The following is a 19,934-nucleotide window of genomic DNA, read 5'->3' as shown; positions in this document are numbered from 1 at the left end:
ACAGCATCCCCCTGTTTGTCCTGTGATCAGAAACATACCCAATGTAGCCGCAATCTACTTACGGGACACACGGCTAGGTCTGTAATGGAAGGAACACCTTGTGGCTTTTGGGGCACAACTGAATAAATTCCAGGCCCCACTGCACACTTATAGAGCCATCAAGGTGCCAAAACGATAAAACGCCCCCCACAAGTGACCTCATTTTTAAATCTAGACTCCTTAGCCCATTTTTCTAGGCATGTACTGAGCTTTCTGATGCCACAGTTTTTTTCAAAAATTATTATGAAGCATGTGAAAAATAAATAAAATGTAGTTTTTTTCCATAAATGTCACTTTCATGACAGTTTCCCTTGTTTCAAGTAGTAATACTGGGGAGACGCACCCCACATTCTATAACACTAGTTCTTCTGTGTTCAGCAATACCCCCAATGTATTGAATTAATTATCAGGCAGGTGTGAAGTGAACGGTCTCTGACCCTTGCATAGATCTCCATTGCAGGCAGAGTTTTCTCGCATAGCATAGCATGCATGTCGCTAGTGGTTGTTATGTGATGCTAGAAAATCACAGACTCCATAGGGAAACATGGGCTACAAAACATTGCATGTGTGGAAGAACCCATAGGAAAGCATGGGCTTTATAGACATGTGATTTCTCACAGTCTCGCAGTCCAAGAAAATCGCCCGTGCGGAAGAGGCCTTAAGGACACATGGCTAAACCAATAATGGAGAGAACACAAATTGGCTTTCAGACCACAACTGAATAAATTCCGGGCCCCATTGCTCACTTGAGCAGAAACAAAATTGACTTCCTAAAAAGTATTCCCCTCCATTTTTTGGCGTTCCCTAAATCTTAGATAAAAGTAATAATGTAAACCATGTGGTATGTCCGAAGAAGGGGGTAATTACGGAGGCTGGTTGGGATGGGCACATGGGGCAATAAAACCAGGTATCCCTCCTCCTCCCAGGCTTGCTGCAAACCCAATACTTTTTTGGGGGGTATTTCTTGACCCCCAAAAAGCTGCCCTGCGTACAGCCGCATAATGTGCTGCGCATAACTAGGTACTTCCACAAGAAGTCATGTGCAGTACACCTTTTATTGTTTGTTTGTTTGTTTTTCCCACGCCGTCGCTTAGCACCCTTGGGTATCGGCAGCCCATACACAATATAATTGCGTATGGACTGCGGGTATATTCACAACCTTAAGAGCACAATGTGCTTTATGTTGCGGATATCCGCAGTAAAATAGAACCTGCTGCATTGTGTTCTGCGAGTGCATTACGTAATTCCGACCCTCTAATGTGAGCAGAATTGTGTAATCCAGTGCATTTGATTGATCCGTGTATTACCGTGGATCAAACACATGCGGAATCCACAATTCCTATCCGCTTGTGTGAGACCGGCCTAAGATAGATCGTTACCTTTATATACCATTTGATAATGGTAATCACGTGAGCAAGGACTGCTCAACGAGGCCTTTGGTCACTGCTCCAGGCTCTCGGTGACCTTTGGTAGCCAGAGCAATGAGATTTTAAATTTCCCAGGCCCTCCCTGGCTTCTGTACTTGCGTCGGCCATTTTGCCGATGGGCACATGCGCAGAAGCCGAGGAAAGGTCCGCTGATAAAGATCCCACCAGGGGACAAATTCTGGGGCCTTGGGTAAGTAATTTCTTCTCCCCTCATGGATATGATTTGTGAGATGAGATGAAACTTCAACTTTTTTTAAGCTTTTCTCTACTTTTAAAAAAGTAACTTTACTGGATCGCTGTTATCCATTAGAAAACGGTGACCCGGGGCCGCATACCACAGCCTACTGTGATATCTCTCTGCTCTCCGCTATCGTTGCTGGCCGGGAGCAGGGAGACTTTATATTTCTGGGGCTCTCTGACAATTTACCTCTGACACGCATGCGCAGAAGTTGGCAGCAGGTCCTTCCACCACGAGATCGCTGCAGGACTTCACAGACTCTGGAGGCGAGTTGTTTCAGGTCCCCTTACGACGTTGTTTAACTTTTATGCAATTGCCATAATCCATTGGATAACAGTGATTGCGTGACCGCAGCCCTCGATGATAGCTCCCTGCTATTGGCAACCTCTGGAAGCCGATAGCAGGTAGCTGTTACATACACAGACCCCGGGGCTTCAGGCTACAGGGCCGGCAAGTTTTTATGGCCCTGTAGATTAAAGCCCAGACACTCAGGATATGAAAACACACATGGGTGGGCACTAAGGGGTTAAAAAGAAACAATACCTGTCCCGACCCACATCACAGGCCTATCTCTAGCCAACCCAGAAACCTACTTCACACGGATGAGGGGCAAAAACCCTTAAACGGCTCTCTGTGTATGGATTCTGGCTTGGTTTTCAATTCCCAGTCATTGTTATAAGGCTTGTATAAAGAGTCTAATATTGACTTGCAGGAATGCTGCCTTCCAATAGGTGGTGCTGCAGAGGTATTGTTCCATTTTCCTTATTTTCATATTTTCCAGTGTGTCTCCTCACACACCTTCTAGGCGCTCTCCTTAAGGAAAAGCGATACCCTTGCAGACAAACACCTGAAACATGCAAGTGGTCTTGTCTTCTAGTATGGATCTTATGAAGTTATCAAATAAAGCTTGAATTGGATTTTTGGTCATCTTTTTCCAGGATTTAGTACATAAAACCTAATCATTAACTATCATGTACTGTAAAGGACCTACATACAGACTCTGCCTCCACTGACAGGGAGGACGACCTCAGTACCACTGATAATGTATGTTATATGTCTCTCTTTCAGTACAACCCACAGTTGGTGGCCCCATGCAGCTCTCCATCAGTGACTCGGGAGATGTGACTGCGACTTTATTACTTCTAAAGTTTTATCCTAAAGACATAAGGATCACATGGACATATGGCGGCTCCGAGGAGAGGAGGCCATCAGAGGAGACACCCACTGCAGACCCTGATGGGACGTTCTCCATGAACACACGGTGTACGATCCCCGGGAGCCTCTTTAAAGAAGATTTTAAAATAACAGTGACTTGGAAACATGAAGCCATGGACAGAGCCGAGAGCCGAGAGATGTCAGTAGGACATCCAGGTGAGACGATGAAACAATGTAATACATTGCCTATGCTTACAGATGACGCAAACGCTGACATATATAATGCATTACATGCACAATCGCAGTAAACGTTAGCTTGGCTTTCTCAATGGCTTTGATTGTGTTAGATATCAAGTAAACCTTTGCTACATCTGAATTAGTGAGTCCAGAATCTGACTCCCCCCCCCCCCTCCACCAGTCTTACTCATTGCTCAACTGCAGTCTCTCCATGAAGACTCATACAAACAACTTTCAATCTATGCAGATGGCATCTGCACTCCCATTGACTTCAGTGAGTGTTACGGAAACATTATAAGGCTGCCAGACTCAACTGTTTCCATAACACTCGGCGAGGTGGTCGGGAATCTGGCCACGGGTCTCCCATCTCAGCCAGTAGGCAATGACATGGGAATACCCCTTTAGACGGTGATGTGTTGTCTTTTTTTTTTGTTCCCGCTACCTCCACATGTTTAGTAGTTAAGTGTTTTGTACCATACCTCCTCTAGCTGTCAGTGCCGCCCATAGGGTATGTGCTCCACCTCTTAAGGGGCCATTACGCGCACCTAGCTTTACAGTCCCCAACAAATTTTGATGTTTCCTCGGTTATTTAAAGCACTCTCCCCCACTGAAGGGTGTCTAAGCAATAAGTTCCACCTAGTTCTGTGAAGTTCTATCTGTTTCTTGCCTGACTCCTCGTTTGGCCCTCACCCACATACTCAACTTTGCCGAATTCTGCCTACCCTGACCCTCTGCCGGTTTCACTGTTTGGTAGGAACTCCACCTGCCCTGACTTCAGCCTGTTATATCAACTATGTGCCATCCTGTCCATCCAGTAGTAGCTCAATTTGGTACCTCTGACCTTTCCATATCAGCTGTCACTGAACCAGGACTACTCTTATGGCCTAGGAGCCCGTGCAGCGAAGGCTAGATACCTCAAACAGGACTTAAAAAGTGAAAACCAGGGAACCTCTTAGTAAAATCCTCAGTAGTCCAAAGTCTCATGAGTCACTGACATGGTGGGTTCAGACCTACTGCATGAGTTTGTGTATGAAGAGAAAGGCAGCCCAAACCCCCCGTGTAGCAATGTATGTATCCGAATGAAAATCTCACACAGCTTTTGTTGGTATCACATGTCTGCATTGTCTTTCTATACAAATAAGGTGGTAATATTTCTCTACATCTAACACTAATATCTTCCAGATTATCCGTGGCGTCCAAGAATTATAGACATGACTCCTCTGATTCTGCAACTGGGCAAAATTACTACAGTCACCTGCAAAATCTTCACATTTTTCCCAGACAACTTGATGGTGAGCTGGTATGAGAAGAACGGGACCTCCTTGATAGATTGTGCAGGTCATATATACAATATCTCTCATAGAACAGAAAGGATCGCTGATAACTCCTACTCCTGCTCAGCTTCCTTATCATTCACAGCGCTATCACAGTCTGATGACCTGGAATTTATCTGCAGGGTTTTCCATCCCAGCCTAAAGCATTCCATAGAACGGAGTACGGGGAAAGCCACGATGAGAGGTGAGCAAAGAGTGTTATAGAAAATACCTTACAGGTTGGACTGGTCCAGGCTCACTCCTCCTCCATTGCCACTAACCATGTCCCTTTGCTAAAGATTGATATTTCAAGCTCCCTTGAGCTAGAGATGCCATGCATTCCAGATAATGTGCATATGCCACAAAATCATGGCCTGTACAGTGATGAGTCGTCCTTTCTTCATCACCTGCCCTGACATCACATGCACACACCTATTCCAGAAGTGCGGCGCATGCACACTGTCTGGAACATATAACATCTCCAGCCCAAGGGAGGACTGAGCAGTGTAGGTGTGAATCCAACACTGGAGTGAGATAAAACACTTACTATAAGCTGCAGGTATCTCTTTCTTCCTTTTTTCCCTGACATTTCCAAAAATGTTGTGGGGCCAGAGTAAAGCCTCAAAAAGTTGCAATTTTGGCACCTGCTCCAAAATCGCAACTTTCTGGTGCCAGAATTTTGCTGTAAGGGGTTAATAGACGTGCCTCTATGTTTTTTTTTCTGTATATTTTAAGTTTTTCACTTTTCTTTCCAGTGATTCCACAGATGGAAGTGCAGGTGAAGTTCACAATCAGCCAATCAGGCGCAGTGACGAGCTCCATTAGCTTAACAAGGTTTTACCCATCGGATATTAAGATCATTTGGACTAATAAAGATAAACTGATACCATCCACCAGAAGACTCATCCAGACGGACGAAGAACAGACATTTGATGCTACAAGTGAATGCACCGTTCCCTGGAAGTACTTTATCTCTGGAGTGCAAGTGACTTGGGAGCATCAATCCCTGCCGTCTCCTCAGCATCGGGACCTCTATGTACAAGGTACAGAATGATAAACAAACCAGTAGTTGTAAGAGGACACTGATTATCTATATATATATATACACACTTCGATCATCTTCCCAACTGGCTCCACAACTAATTACTACCAGAGATTGGTTGGGATTAGCAGTACCATACAGTAAGAGGATTACCATTCATGTACATTCATAGTCCTTCATTAGGCCCGCGGGCCACATTTTTCTGCGGTAGCATTTGCCAGGGTGCTTTCACTCTCAGGAGACCGCTAGAGCAAATCAACAGCACAAAGCTCAAAGTAAGGAGGGAATAAAAACCCTCCCCAATAGCCCCTGTGTGCTCCAATAGCAACACACCCAAAACCACTCCTAACAGAGTCACAGACCACAATGCATAGAAAAACCAAAACATCAGCATAGTGACTCACACCAGCAGAACATCACCACTGAATGTGGGTACTTTACTAGGAGCCAATGGACTCTATTATTATATATTTTTTCATCTATGTGGGATTATGCACTTCATTACTAGCCCAAGTCATTATAAGGAACCAGGCTATTATTCAACACCTAGCTCCAGATCCACGCCACATGATGCGGTTGGGCACCCCCACATGACCACTGACGCTGGTTGTACCCACATGACCACGCTTATTGCACGTGACCTCACAAAGGTCTGAACGCCGGCTGCACAGGTTAGAAGATCTCCATCATGCTAATATCCAGCACTTTAGATGTGGGCCCACACTGTGTGTATGTACATATTGTTAAAAGATTATTATATCCTTGTGACTGATATGGCAATGACGGCACAGAGCTGGGACTTCTCTGCTTGTGCATACCCATTCCCCCGCGACCAATAGGACGATTGTTCTGGGGTATTGGGGGGCAGACCTACCTAGTTTTTTACCTCTCCTCACGCCCTCCACCCCTGCCTTCCTGTCCAGACCTCACAAGCATTTGTGTGATCATGTTAGTATATATAAGGCACCTCTTCGAAGCTTTCATTCCATGCTTGATAAAGAGGGTTGAACCCTTGCAACGCGTTGCATGCCATATATCATTGACATATGGTTGTGCCAATACTCGTGTATTTACCAATAAACTAGCCGTTACCAAAACTCTCCAAAACCTGGCTTGGCTTATTGAGGATGAACAGGTACATAGAGGAGTCCTATTTTAACATAGGTCTCCTCTACTAAGTATGTTCCATTACCTGGAACTGGACAGACGTCCTGGGTTACTGACAACAACCTGGGTAGCCTGGAGCTGTAATTTATGCACAGGTGTACAAAAGGAAAAGATAAAAAATAGTGCCCATGCTCTAAAACAAGCCGCAGGAAAAAAGACTAAATGGTCTAGTAGAGACCTTCAGCTCAAATAAAAATCTTTATTAGCTACGCTCTTCGGCAAAAAACATGCCTTTCTCAAGCTTCAAATCCATGTCAGACATATATGATATATGCTGATAGCATTGTTCCCCCGTGGAGATCAAAGGATCTGAGCCCAGATAATAGCCTCAGGCTATTAGCCTGCACTCAGTAAAGGCTTCATTATCATACATAATTGGCATTTAAGTAGCTGGGAAGCTAATTGAATACCAATTATTTTTTAAGCAAAATAATCGCTCAAAGCTGTCCCTCAAACTGTTGTTTGAGCGATCTTTAAGCGATTATCTGCTAGAGTAAATGGGCCTTTAGACTGCTCATATTTAGCCTGGTGTTTGTTTTATTCCCTTACATCTAGTGTGACATTACGTTTTCCTTCATGAATACACTTGAGGACAACTAGTTAATAAATTCGCCTTCCCCCCCCCCCCCCCCCATCATCTTCTATGGTTTCTCCCACATTATTTGTTAAAGGGCCAGTGCTCTCGGTGCAAATCCTTTTACCATTTATATAATTGAAAAATAGTTTAGGGTTATTTTTGCTCTCTTTGGCAATCAGTCTCTGCCTCCTCCTTGGCAGTTTTGATCTTTTCCCTACATAATTAGTTTTTTTCCCTGTATGTTTTTAGCCCCCCACACCCCTCTTAGAGTTTCGTTGAGCCACATTGGTTTCCTTCTACTTGTAGTTCTTTTATTTTTAAAGGAGTAAAAAAAAAACCGACATTCCGCCATCTTTCAGTGCGTCTTGTTTCTACGGCGCACAAACTGCAACAAAAACGACATGATATCTTTATTCTACGGGTCGGTATGATTATTACGCTACCAAACTTGTATAGGTTTTTTTTTTTGCTGTAGTACTTATTTTTTTCAAAGACATTTCATTTTTTCAGATGATTTTCTGCCGCCATCTTCTGCGCACAATAACTTTTTAATTTTTCCGTCACCTAGTTATGTGGGGAATCATTTTTTGTGAGACATCCTGTAGTTTGCGCTAGTACCGTGTCAAAATACATATGACTTTTTGATCGCTTTTTAAAGCATTTTTTCTGGAAGACAGGGTGACTGAAAGTGTTTTTTTTTTCAGATGACGTTCACCGTGCTGGTAAATACTGTGCTATTTTGATAGAACGGACTTTTACGGACGCGGTGATACCAAATATGTGTTTTTGTTTCATGATTTTAATTTTTTTACTAAAGATAGATATCTTTAATTGTTCTCAAGAACTTCTCCCCCTTAGGATATTTTCAGGCTTCGTCTTCCCATATTATATCCAGATAATTAAAGTCTCCCATCATAATTAGTTCATTGTGGTTTGACACCTCTTCTATTTACCTTATTAATAAGTTTTCGATTTCTTCTTTTATTTTTGGTGGTCTATAGAAAACCCCTATCAGGATTTTGTTTTTTTTCCTTCCCTGTATTTCTTCCCACAGAGATTCCACATGTCCAGCTCCTACACCTATAACTTCTTGTAGCCTCGTCATTGGGTAGGATTTAATATACAGACATACCCTTCCGCCTTTGTGATTCCCACGGTTTCTTTGAAAGAGATTGTAACCCTGTAAATTCACAGCCTAATCGCACTTATCATCAAGCCACATTTCCGTTATTCCTACTATATCGTAATTATCTTCAGACTTTCTCACTTCAAGTTCACCCACTTTACTGATGAGACTTCTTGCATTCATTGCCACACAATTTATATGGTTGTTGTTATTCTTTATATTCATTATGCTACTTATAGTCCTATTGGCTGTTCTCTCAGTTCTGTACTAACTGTACTAACCCCACCCACCACTCGACCCCCATTCCCAATACATGGTCCCAGGTCACTGTGTACACTGTCTTCCCCCCTATTACTCTTTTTGCCCTCCCCCAGTCCCTAGTTTAAACACCTCTCTAACTTTTAAGCCATCTGCTGCCCCAGCTCAGCTGCCCCCTCCCCACTGAGATGCAGCCCATCCATACTGTAGAGCCTGTAGCTGACAGCAAAGTCAACCCAGTTCTCCAGGACCCTAATCCCTCCTTCCTACACCAACTCTGGAGCCACTTGCTTACCTCCCTAAGATCCTGCTGCCTTTCTAGTGTGGCTCGTTGTATATGTTGTATTTCCAAGAAAACTACCTTGGAGGTCCTCACCCTGAGCTTAGATACTAGGTTCCTTAATTGTTTTTGAGGGTCCTTCATTGACCTCTAACTTTGTCATTGGTGCCAATGTGTACCATGACCGCTGGATCCTCACCAGCCCCTCCAATAATCTGTCAACCTGATCCGCTATGTGTCGAACTCAAGCGCCAGGAAGACAACAAGTATGATGCAGTAATAGTATTTACATAAATGGCATTTAACAGAAAATATTCCAGTACGGTGTCACCGAACATCACTGCAAACGCTATATGTAAGTTTTCTTCAGCCCTGTAAGCTGGAGGTTTTGTGATATAATAAATGAGGTGCAGGAAGAGATTAACCGCTTAACGACTGCCGATACGCCTTTTGATGGCATGCATTGGCGACCTATGTATGAAGACAGATCGAACTCTCTTCATACAGCACGGGCATCAGCAGTTTATTACAGCCGACACCCCTGGCCAATAGCTGCAATCGGCTGCTGTCAATTCTGACATTTAAATGCTGCTGTCAATTCGGCATTTAAATCCCCTGAACGGTGTTCAAGGGTCCCATACGGCCCTCCACGGGAGATCACAGGGAGCCGTATGGGTGTCATGGCAGCCGGGGTCCTTCTGAAAGGCCCCAGGGCTGCCTTAGCAGACTGCCTATCAAGCCATCCCCCTGGGGTGGCTTGATAGACTGCCTGTCAGAATGCAGTATGACATAATGCTATAGGATTATGCAGGAGCGATCAAAGCATCACTAGTTGTGGTCCTCCGAGGGGGGCTAAAAAAAAGTAAAAATAGGATCAATAAAGTTTTATTAATTGTAAAAAAAAAGTTAAAGTTTAAATCACTCCCCATATCTATAATAAAAAAATCTAAACCATAAAACAAAAATACATATTTGGTATCGCTACATCTGTAAAAGTCCGATCTATCAAAGTAGCGCAGTATTGGCCCAAAACAGTGAACGTCATCCGAAAAAAAAAAAAAGAACGCCGGAAATGCACTTTTTCAGTCACCCTGTCTCCCAGAAAAAATGCAATAAAAAGCGATCAAATAGTCATATGTATTCCAAAATGGCACCAACTACAGGACATCTCACAAAGAATGAGCTCTCACTCAACTAGGTCGAGGGAAAGATAAAAAAGTTATTGCGCATAGCAGATGGCGGCAGAAAATAATTTGAAAAAATTAAATGTCTTTGTAAAAAAATAAAAGTAGTACAGCAAGAAAAAAAAAAGACTATACAAGTTTGGTATCGTAGTAATCGCACTGACCCATAGAATAAAGTTATCAGGTCATTTTTGTTGCAGTTTGTGCGCCGTAGAAACAAGATGCACTGAAAGATGGCGGAATGTCGTTTTTTTTATTTTACTTCACTTAGAATTTTTTAGTACATTATATGGAGTTACAATTTTTTAAAAGGGGGGAGGAAAAAACGAAAATGGAGAAAAAAAAGTGTCCGCGTCATTAAGGGGGTTAATAAACAGAAAAGCTTCATAAGAAGAGATAACAAATGAAATCCTGTGATCTTAACTATCGGTCATTGTTGTGATTTATCTCTAGATCTTCCCTGGCGTCCAGTCATTGAAGAAATAGTCAGACCGGTTTTCCTTGTGAACACCGAAGCCAGATTACAGTGTAAAATCTCTCAGTATTACCCCAATGATCTCGCTGTGGTCTGGTACATGAAGAAGGAGGAGGGAAATGTGGTTCTTATGGAGGACACTTCACCCACTGCACAGCGCCAGCCTGACAACACATACAGCTGCACCGCCAGCCTGGCATTAATACCATCTGTGAAAGAACACGATGGAGCTGAGATCATCTGCAAAGTGGAGCACCCCAGCTTGGGGCAACACATAGAGAGATCTACAGGACCGATACAAGTCCATGGTGAGTCCTTCTCTAGTACTTGTGAATTGGCAATAGACATACTGCTGTAATTAGGGCATATGGAATTCATAGGGGGCTCCGTACTCTAGACCCCCAATTACAAACCCAAATGATGAGCTGCAACCCAAAAAACCCAAAGAAAGAAAGACTCACTCTGGTGGACTCAAGTCATGAATTACATGAATGGCTATTTATCTCAATGTCAGGCTGTCCATGCCGGATGCAGTGGAGTTCAAGCACTCGATTATCCCTGGCAGTCTCATTAAAATGAATGTAGTGGTGCTTCATATGTTGGACCACTGCTAATTTATCCGGGGACCTTGCAGACGTCTGTTTTTAATCATTAAGGGTCTCAGCGGTCGGGCCCCCCAGAAATCATTAAGCTATGCCTTATTCTTTGTCCATAGGATAACAACTTTTGCTGAGATAAACCTTTTTACTTCTATGAAACAAAGAAATATCCCGCAGCAGGCGTCTGCTTCTTCTTATGTAGCTGTGTGTTATGTCTTCTCTTCTCAGCGTCTCCCAGGATGCAGGACCCCATACGATGGTCTCTCGGTCATGGAGGAGAAGTTCTCTGTTCTCTCATTTTGCAGAGTTTTTACCCCAAACATATTGACATCAAGTGGAGCTGCAACCCAAACCATTATTTCACATCCAGAGAAACCTATGAAGTCAATCAGGATTCAACCTATAATGTGAGAAGTGAGTGCGCCGTCAGCCAGGAGCTAATCAGTCACCCCGACTTCCCCATTACAGTTACCTGGAGCCACAGCTCAATGGCTGAACCAGAAAGGAGGGAGATGTGCATAAAGGATGCAGGTAATAATCAGCTATAGCCACACAACATACAGTACAATTTAATGACTGCTATGTAGAGATGAACGAGCACCAAAATGCTCAGGTGCTCGTTACTCGAGCCAAGCTTTTTGTAATGCTCGAGATCTCATTTCGAGTAACGAACTCCATCAATGGGGGACTCGAGCATTATTCAGGGTGACCGATGCTCGGTAGCTGCCTGACTTGTTTTCAATGGAGCCGCAGCTGCTGCCAGCGGCTCCATTGCAGACAATGGTCTGCCAATCACAATCAGAGCTACCAGCAGACGGGGATTTAAAATCCCCGCCTGCTGATAGCTGAGATCTACAGAGCCGGGGACAGCCAGGAGAAGACGCGACTGAGCCCCGGCAGCCGAAGGGAGGTGAGTATGTATTTTTTTTGTTTTTTTTTTAACACTTTTCTTTGTTTTTCAGGGAAGGATTTATATTTAAAGCCCTTCCCTGAAAAACATTTCAGGGGTGCCGGCAGCAGGATCCTCCACCGCAACTGTCATGTGTGACAGCTGCGGTAGGGAATCCTTTATTCCCCGAAGGGATTTAGAATTCCCCTGCTGCATCTGTCACAGATGTGGCAGGTGCAGCAGGGAATTCTTTGCAGGAAACAGGGCATGGCAGCGGCGGAGTGGTAGTTTTTTTTTTACTTTTTTTTTTTTACACTAAAATGTTTATTTTTCAGGGAAGGGCTTATATGTAAAGCCCTTCCCTGAAAAAGAATGCAGGGGTGCTGGCAGACCATTGTTTTTTATCTAGCACCCGAGCACTCCGTGGAACTTGATCGAGTAACGAGTATCTCGAGTAGGCTAATGCTCGAAAGAGCTTCAAGCTCGGACGAGCATGCTTGCTAATCTCTACTGCTATGTCCTCCTTTCTTTAATCATCAATTTAATGACTATCATCAAACTTATGTTTATTCCTAAATCAGTCGCTAAATTCATTAAAGACACACAAAGTAACAGGAGCGTTACTGTATGGACACTCCACACATAATGTACAACCAGAAGGTTGTGTATACTATGTACCGTATACTCATGGCTTCAGAATCTGTATGTAAGCAGGTTTTCATATACACTGACTGCCCCTTTATTAGAGTCCCCAACCCTCTCACAATTGGCGCTGCTCTGTATGGAAGTTACCTCCATGACCCCAGGGTGCAGCATAAATTCATGTAACAAGGTTTCCGTAGATCAGTTTCATTGTGAATCCACATTACATGGGAAAATCCAGCGATCTGAGTGATTCCAACGAGGCCGAGTCATCGGTGCTGGACTAGCCGGGGCCGGGATGTCACTGCCAACCACGTAGGGTTTTCCCGTGTAACAGTGTGGAGAGTATACGGAGAATGGCATGATTGAGGAAAACATCCAGAAAAAGGTGATCCTGTGGCTGGAAACAACTCCTCACCGAAAGAGGTCAGAGGACCATATCGGGTATACTTCCGACCAACAGGAGCTACACAGTCAGGGGCGGCCGAATACAACACTGGTGCTCCCAATAACATATCCAAGCACACAACTCACCAATCCTTACTGCAGATGGGCCATAGCAGCATGCGGTCAGTTCCAGCAACATTGTGTGAGACTCCAGGGAGCAAAAGGGCGTAAAAACTTGTATCACTAAGCAGCAGAAAAACATCACTTGGTCAGATGGATCCAGATATCTGTTGCTCTGTGCTGATGGTAGGACAGAATTTGGCACAAGCAGCAGGAATTGTTGACCCTTTCTTGTCAGGCTGGTGGAGGTGGAGTAGTGGTGCAGGGAAGTTTCTTGGTACACCATGGGTCCTCTGATACCTATGGATGGACACCCTACTTGATGAGGGTCTCCAATAAAGTGGCCGTTCACAGTACATTAGCAATTTTTCTCCAGATTCCCCTACCCTTAGGGCTTTGGAATAAATGATTATTACTTCTCTAGTACTTTCTGTACTTCCTGACTTCTCTACTACAGATGACTCTCGTCATTACCAGTGATGATATATGTATATAATATTGTGTACAAGCTCTTCCTTACAGTTTCGGGTTCTCCCTATATTTTAGGTCTCCCCTGGTACCCGACTGTAAGTGATATAATCACACCAGTTCTGTCCCCACATGAAGAAGTAATGCTGCGTTGTGACATCAAGGGACACTTCCCACGTACACTCACCGTGAGCTGGTTTGTAAAGGAGAGAGGAATGGATGGTTATGTCCCTGTAGATCGGTGCGGGACTCGCTACCAGAGCAAGCTCTTGACGGGGCAATATTCTGATACGGGATACCAGTCTACAGCCTTATTACATTTCCTGCCATCACTCGGCCAGCATCATGGGGTTTGGTTCATGTGCAGAGTGCAACACGCCAGCCTGGAGCTCCCCATAGAGAAATCCGCAGGACCTCTCTTCATGTCATGTGAGCCTTCTTCATACTTCTTACTGTAGTGTTATATAGTGATATTAAGAACATTCAGGTGTTTTCTGGGATGTTCTGTTGTACAATGTATGATCGCTGGGTTCCGACCTCCAAAATCTGCCGGACGATGAGACACAAGACTCTATCAAGTGTCACATCCTCAAACCTAACAGAGCATCACCCCACATGACGTGCTTTCGTGCTTTTAAACTCATGCTTTTTCCGTGTCCTTGCCTAGTAATGACGCGGAATCTACAACCTTTCCGCAATCTTAATAGCGGAAGGGCTGTGGATCAGATGACTTCCATTGACTAAAAAAATGGAGCATGCTGCGACTTTTTCTCCACAAGTGGAAACCACAATTCGTTTCGACTTGTGTGTAGGAAGAATCACTTTTCCATCGCACGCTATGGACGGTATTTGCTGCAGAACTGCCCAATGCAAATTCACCCATGTGCAGGCGGCCTTACTGTATGTTCATGGTATCTGTCAATCAGCTCTAGGTTTTTTAGGATTGTTAGAGTCTGGGCTTCATAATGTTAACAATCATGTCTGCAGTCACTACCAGCAAACAGATATCTTGAAGATGGTGAGGAACTGAAACACTGAGTAAAATATAAAGCTGCATAACTTTAGTTATACAACAATTAAAGGGGTTTTCCGCCCTAGGCAAAACATATTTGTGCAGCGTCCCATAGGGAGACCCCGGACACCTGACATACGTGGGGAGCTGGGAGGGTAGAGTGCTGACTTGTCATGGTGGCACTTACCATACTCCTTCCCAGAAGGACACACACAGCCAAGGCCAGAGTAGCACTGCAGCACACCCTTAGGATAGGGAATGCCCAGTATACTGGATAACAGGGGGGTAATTGTCACGCGTGACACCAACGTTCCAACACTCACACCGGTATGTCCCTCGGAGGATAAGTAATTCAGCCACAGACAGTTTTTAAGTACCACGGGTCTCTAGGAACGGACAGAGCCTAGAACAAATTTACTTGGATAAAGAATAAACAATACAAGGTAGTTCAATTGTAGACTTCACAGTGCAGGCAAATGAATAGACTTCAGAACTCAGTACCTCCACACAGCTCTTACAGGCTCAAAGACACACATGTGTAAACAGAGATTATTATATTGTAGTACCTCCACCCGGTCTTGGAGACACGTGGGTCTGGGTGATCCAGACTTCAGATGGCCAAATGAGAAAATCAGAAGAAATAGAGAGTACCTCTGCCCTGGCCTTGAAGGAAAATGATTACTCACAAATGCTCTCTCTCTCTCTCGGGGGCTCACTCCATTAACATTCAATCACATTTGGTATGGGAAATCTCTCCTCCTCTTCCATGCTTCAACACATGAGGGCTGAAGGTGCCCCCATGTACTGGACCTCCTGAACAGCAACACTCCTGAAGGCATGGACCCTTTCCCGCTCTCAATCACTCACTTTTATAACCTCCTCTCATACCACATGGCATGACAGACTTGATACATTTACATGCAGGCTTTGAATTGCACTGCAACACACATACTGAAAATGACAGCTTTGCACAGTGCATGAACACAAGACGTACATTTATGGAGGGGACCAGGATGATGTACTAGGTCACTACATTTGCTAAAAGGGGGCTTTGATAATAAGTCAATCACAAAGTGACCTCCTGCTGAGACTCCCAGAGATCAGATGTTAACTAAATGGAAACCGGGCATTTATGGGGGTTCACAAACCCTTTTTTGCTAGTTTTCTGGCATTTGTAAACACGGAGCACTTCACTCCAGATTAAGCTTTTACTGTGTAAAAAATGCTGGTTTAGGCTGCCTGCAGATGGCCGGGTCAGATCCGGCAGCGAGAATTCTTGCCGCGAGACCCGACCCGAGCACCTGCAGAGAGCGGCGTGTACTCACCCGCGCCCTGCAGCTCCAGATCTGACCAGTGAGTGACGTTTCTGTGCGGGGCTCGAGCCCCGCACAGAAATAGAACATGCTGCGGTTTGTTTGCCGCGCGAGATTTCGCGCGGACAAACCGCAGCCGTCTGCCTAGGATTGCGTTTGCTAACGCAATCCTATGGCAGCTTCCAAGGGTGGAAATTCCGCGGGAAATCCTGCCGCGGAATTTCCGCCCGTCTGCAGGCGGCCTTAAGTAAAGACCCCTCTATGTGTTCAATTTCCCCTTTGACAACAAGGTGAAATTCCTGGATGCTGTCACATCCAGGGCTGTCACATCCTGCGGCTGCAAGTGCGAATAAAAAACGTGTCTGAAGCTTTGGTCACGCGTTTTTATACGTGCGTTTGGCGTTTCGTTTTCACTGACATATACATCTGAGCCCTCACTCTGGACAAGGGATGAGGATGTAGAGGATCCCCTTCAAAATTCTGTAATGGCGTGTATGAGAAGGATTCTCTATATACCTAAATGCTCCTATATAGAAGTCTATATTTCCTTTTATCTCATCACACTGTATACGGTTTTCAGGACCCTCAGATATTTATTCTATGCTATATTTAATTTTCAGTGACCCCGGAGCAGAGAGAACAGGTAGTAGTGACCTGCGATGGAGATGAGGTCCTGTACTCTATGACTCTAAGAAGGTTCTTTCCTAAAGTAATTAGTGTGACCTGGATGAATGGAGACGGCAGTGTGCTGGTATCAAAGACCGTCCTCCAGGTGAACGATGAAGAGGATGAAGCCTTTGATGCTGTTAGTGAATGTAGGATTCCACGGGCAGACCTCCGATTTCCTGTGCAGGTGGCATGGAAGCATTCTTCTATGGCAGAGCCTCAGTGCTTACAGCTACATCAGACAGGTATGAGCATATGGAAAACCAGTATATAATGCTGCTTCAGACACATAGGGGAGATATATATTAACACAGTATGAAAGGCTTAACCTCTTAGTGACCAAGCCTGTTTGTGCCTTAATGACCAGGCCATATTCCGAAAAATCTTGACATGTGTCACTTTAACAGAATAACTCCGTAAAGGTTTTGCATATCCAAGTTATTCTGACATTGTTTTTTCGCCACATATTGTACATTTAGCTGGTAAAAATAGATTTTTTCACAAATTTCAACTGCAATATGTCAAATATGTGCAGCATACTATACAGATTTTTGATGAGATATATATTTCCATCTGTTTACTTTATTCTGGAAGCACATTTGAAAAAATTGTTTTTTTTAACCATTTAGGAGACGTACAAATTTAACATTAATTATTAACATTTTGAGGGACATTTTGTTTCCTGCACCAAGCCAAGATTGCAAAGGCCCATAGGTGTCAGAATGATAGATACCCCCACAAATAACCCCATTTTTTTAAAAAACTTAATATATTCACTAAGGGGGGTCAGGAGTATTTTGACCCCACAATTTCTTTTTAGGAGTTAATGCAATTTCGAGGAGAAAAAATAAAATTTAATATTTTTGCAAACATGTCATTTTAAAGACATTTTTTTTCTATAGTGCACATGAAAATGAGGATTTACACCCCAAAATGGATCCCCCGTTTGTCCTGTATTCATAAATATACCCGTTGTGGCCCTAATCTTCTGTCTGTATGCACAATGGGGCCCAAATCGAAAGGAGCAGCCGGTGGCTTTCAGAACAAACATTGTGCTTGAAGGAGATTTAGGCCCTATTGCACACTTGTAGAGCCCTTTAGCAGCCAAAATGATGGAGAACCCCCACTAGTGACCCCATTTTAAAAACTAGATTGCTTAATGAATTTATCTAGGGGTCTACTGTGTATTTTTACCCTACAATTTTTGAATGAATCTAAACAAAACAGAAGTTAAAAAAATTACGATTATAATTTTTTTGCCAATTGTGTCATGTGAAAAACATTTTTTTGTACAACACACTTATAGATGAAGACTTACATACCAAAAATGGATCCCCCTGTTTGTCCCGTGTTCAGAAACATACCCATTGTAGCCTCAATCTGCTTACTGGACACACGGCTAGGTTTGTAATGGAGGGAAAACCCTTTTGCCTTCGGGGCACAAGTGTACAAATTCTAGGCCCCTTTGCATACCGGTAGAGCCATCAAGGATCCAAAACAATTAGAGATGAGCGAACGTACTCGTTTCGAGTACTTACACGCCCGAGTACCGCCATTTTCGAGTACTTCAGTACTCGGGTGAAAAGATTCGGGGGGCGCCGGGGGGCGGGGAGAGGCGTGGCGGTGCAGGGGGGAGCAGCGGGGAACAGGGGGGAGCCCTCTCTCTCTCCCTCTCCCCCCCACTCCCCACTGCTACCCCCCGTGCCGCCACGGCGCCCCCCGAAGTTTTTCGCCCGAGTACGGAAGTACTCGGAATTCGCGGTATTCGGGCGAAAAAGGGGCGTGGCCGAGCACGTTCGCTCATCTCTAAAAACAATATAACGCTCCCCACACATGACGCAATTTTCAAATCTAGACCCCTTAGCCCATTTATCTAGGTGTGTACTGCGCATTCTGTCCCCACAGTTTTTTCGTAAAAAAACATTATAAATAGAGATGAGCGAACAGGCTCATTTAACCCTTTGCAATCCAATTTAGGATTCCGGGTTTCCTAGGGGGCTTTTCCTTCTGCCATCATACAATGGCACCATCTTCTGGCTAGAGCCAGTACTGCAGTATGGGACGTGCTGGAGAGGCCCCCGACAACAGAGCAGCCAGTAATATACAGCAAGAATACCCTGCCGGATGTCTTCTGAAAGTGGAGCTTTACAGCCTTCAATCAGAATGTCTTCAGATGTCAGACAGTGGATTGGAAAGGGTTAAGGCTGCTACTCGATCGAGTAGCAGTCTTATTGAGTAACTGTGTACTCACCCGAGCAGCATGCGTGGGGGCAGCAGGGGCCAGCGGGGGGGGGGGGGGAGATCTCTCTCATTCTCCCCCCGCTCCCCCCCACCGCTTCCCCTTGGGCGAGTACACATTTACCCGATAAGACTGCTACTCGATCGAGTAGCAGCCTTTAACGAGCCTGCTCGCTCATCTCTAATTTTAAAGTAAATAGTGAAATAATAATTAAAATTCTATTTTTTTCATACTTTCATGACAGTTTCCTTTGTTTCAAGCAGGATAAATTGGGGAGACTCACCCTAAATTTTATAGCACTAGTTCTTCTGTGTATAGCAATACCCACATTTTAGCTGCAGTCTGATTTCTAGACCCATGGCTTGGCCTATAATGGAGGGAACACCCGTTGGATTTCAGGGCACAACTGAATAAATTCCAGGCCCCATTGCTCCGTGGGCAGAAAAATAATTCTGTATGTCTCAAAACAGGGGTAATTACAGAGGCTGGTTGGGATGGGCACATGGGAAGATAAAACCGGGTATTTCTCCTCCTCCCATGCTTTCGGCAAACCCAGCACTTTTTAGGGGGTACTTCTTGAGCTCAGTGTAAAAAGTGGCGCTCTGTGAGGCTTCGTAAGGTTGCTGAAGTTCGTTGGTCTCACACAGAAGGCGCTCAACAAGCTGCTCCTGGAGCTCCAGGAAGATGAGCGTTCCCGGGGCTTCTTGTAAATTACGTATTACAGGTAGCGGTCTGAATAACGCCGGGCTCACACGGTCTGTATGTGGAATACAGTTGCGAGGCCTGAAGCGGATCCCAGCTGTGAGCCCGGCTGTGGTCCTGCATACGGCCGCGTAATGTACTGCGTATAACTGCCTACTCACACAGGCGGTCATGCGCAGTACACCTTTTTTTAATTTGTTTATATTTCCCGTGCCATCGCTTATCGATGATGTGGGTACCAACAATCCATACACAATGTAATTGTATATGGGCTGCTGGTATCTCCGTGACCATAGAGCACAAGGGGTTTTCTCACGGACATCCGCGGTAAAATAGAACATGCTGCGTTCTGTTTTCTGTGAGTGGATTATGTACTTCT

Source organism: Eleutherodactylus coqui, chromosome 8 (assembly GCF_035609145.1).
Source record: "Eleutherodactylus coqui strain aEleCoq1 chromosome 8, aEleCoq1.hap1, whole genome shotgun sequence".
Lineage (NCBI taxonomy): Eukaryota > Metazoa > Chordata > Amphibia > Anura > Eleutherodactylidae > Eleutherodactylus > Eleutherodactylus coqui.
Note: the sequence above shows the minus strand (reverse complement) of the source record.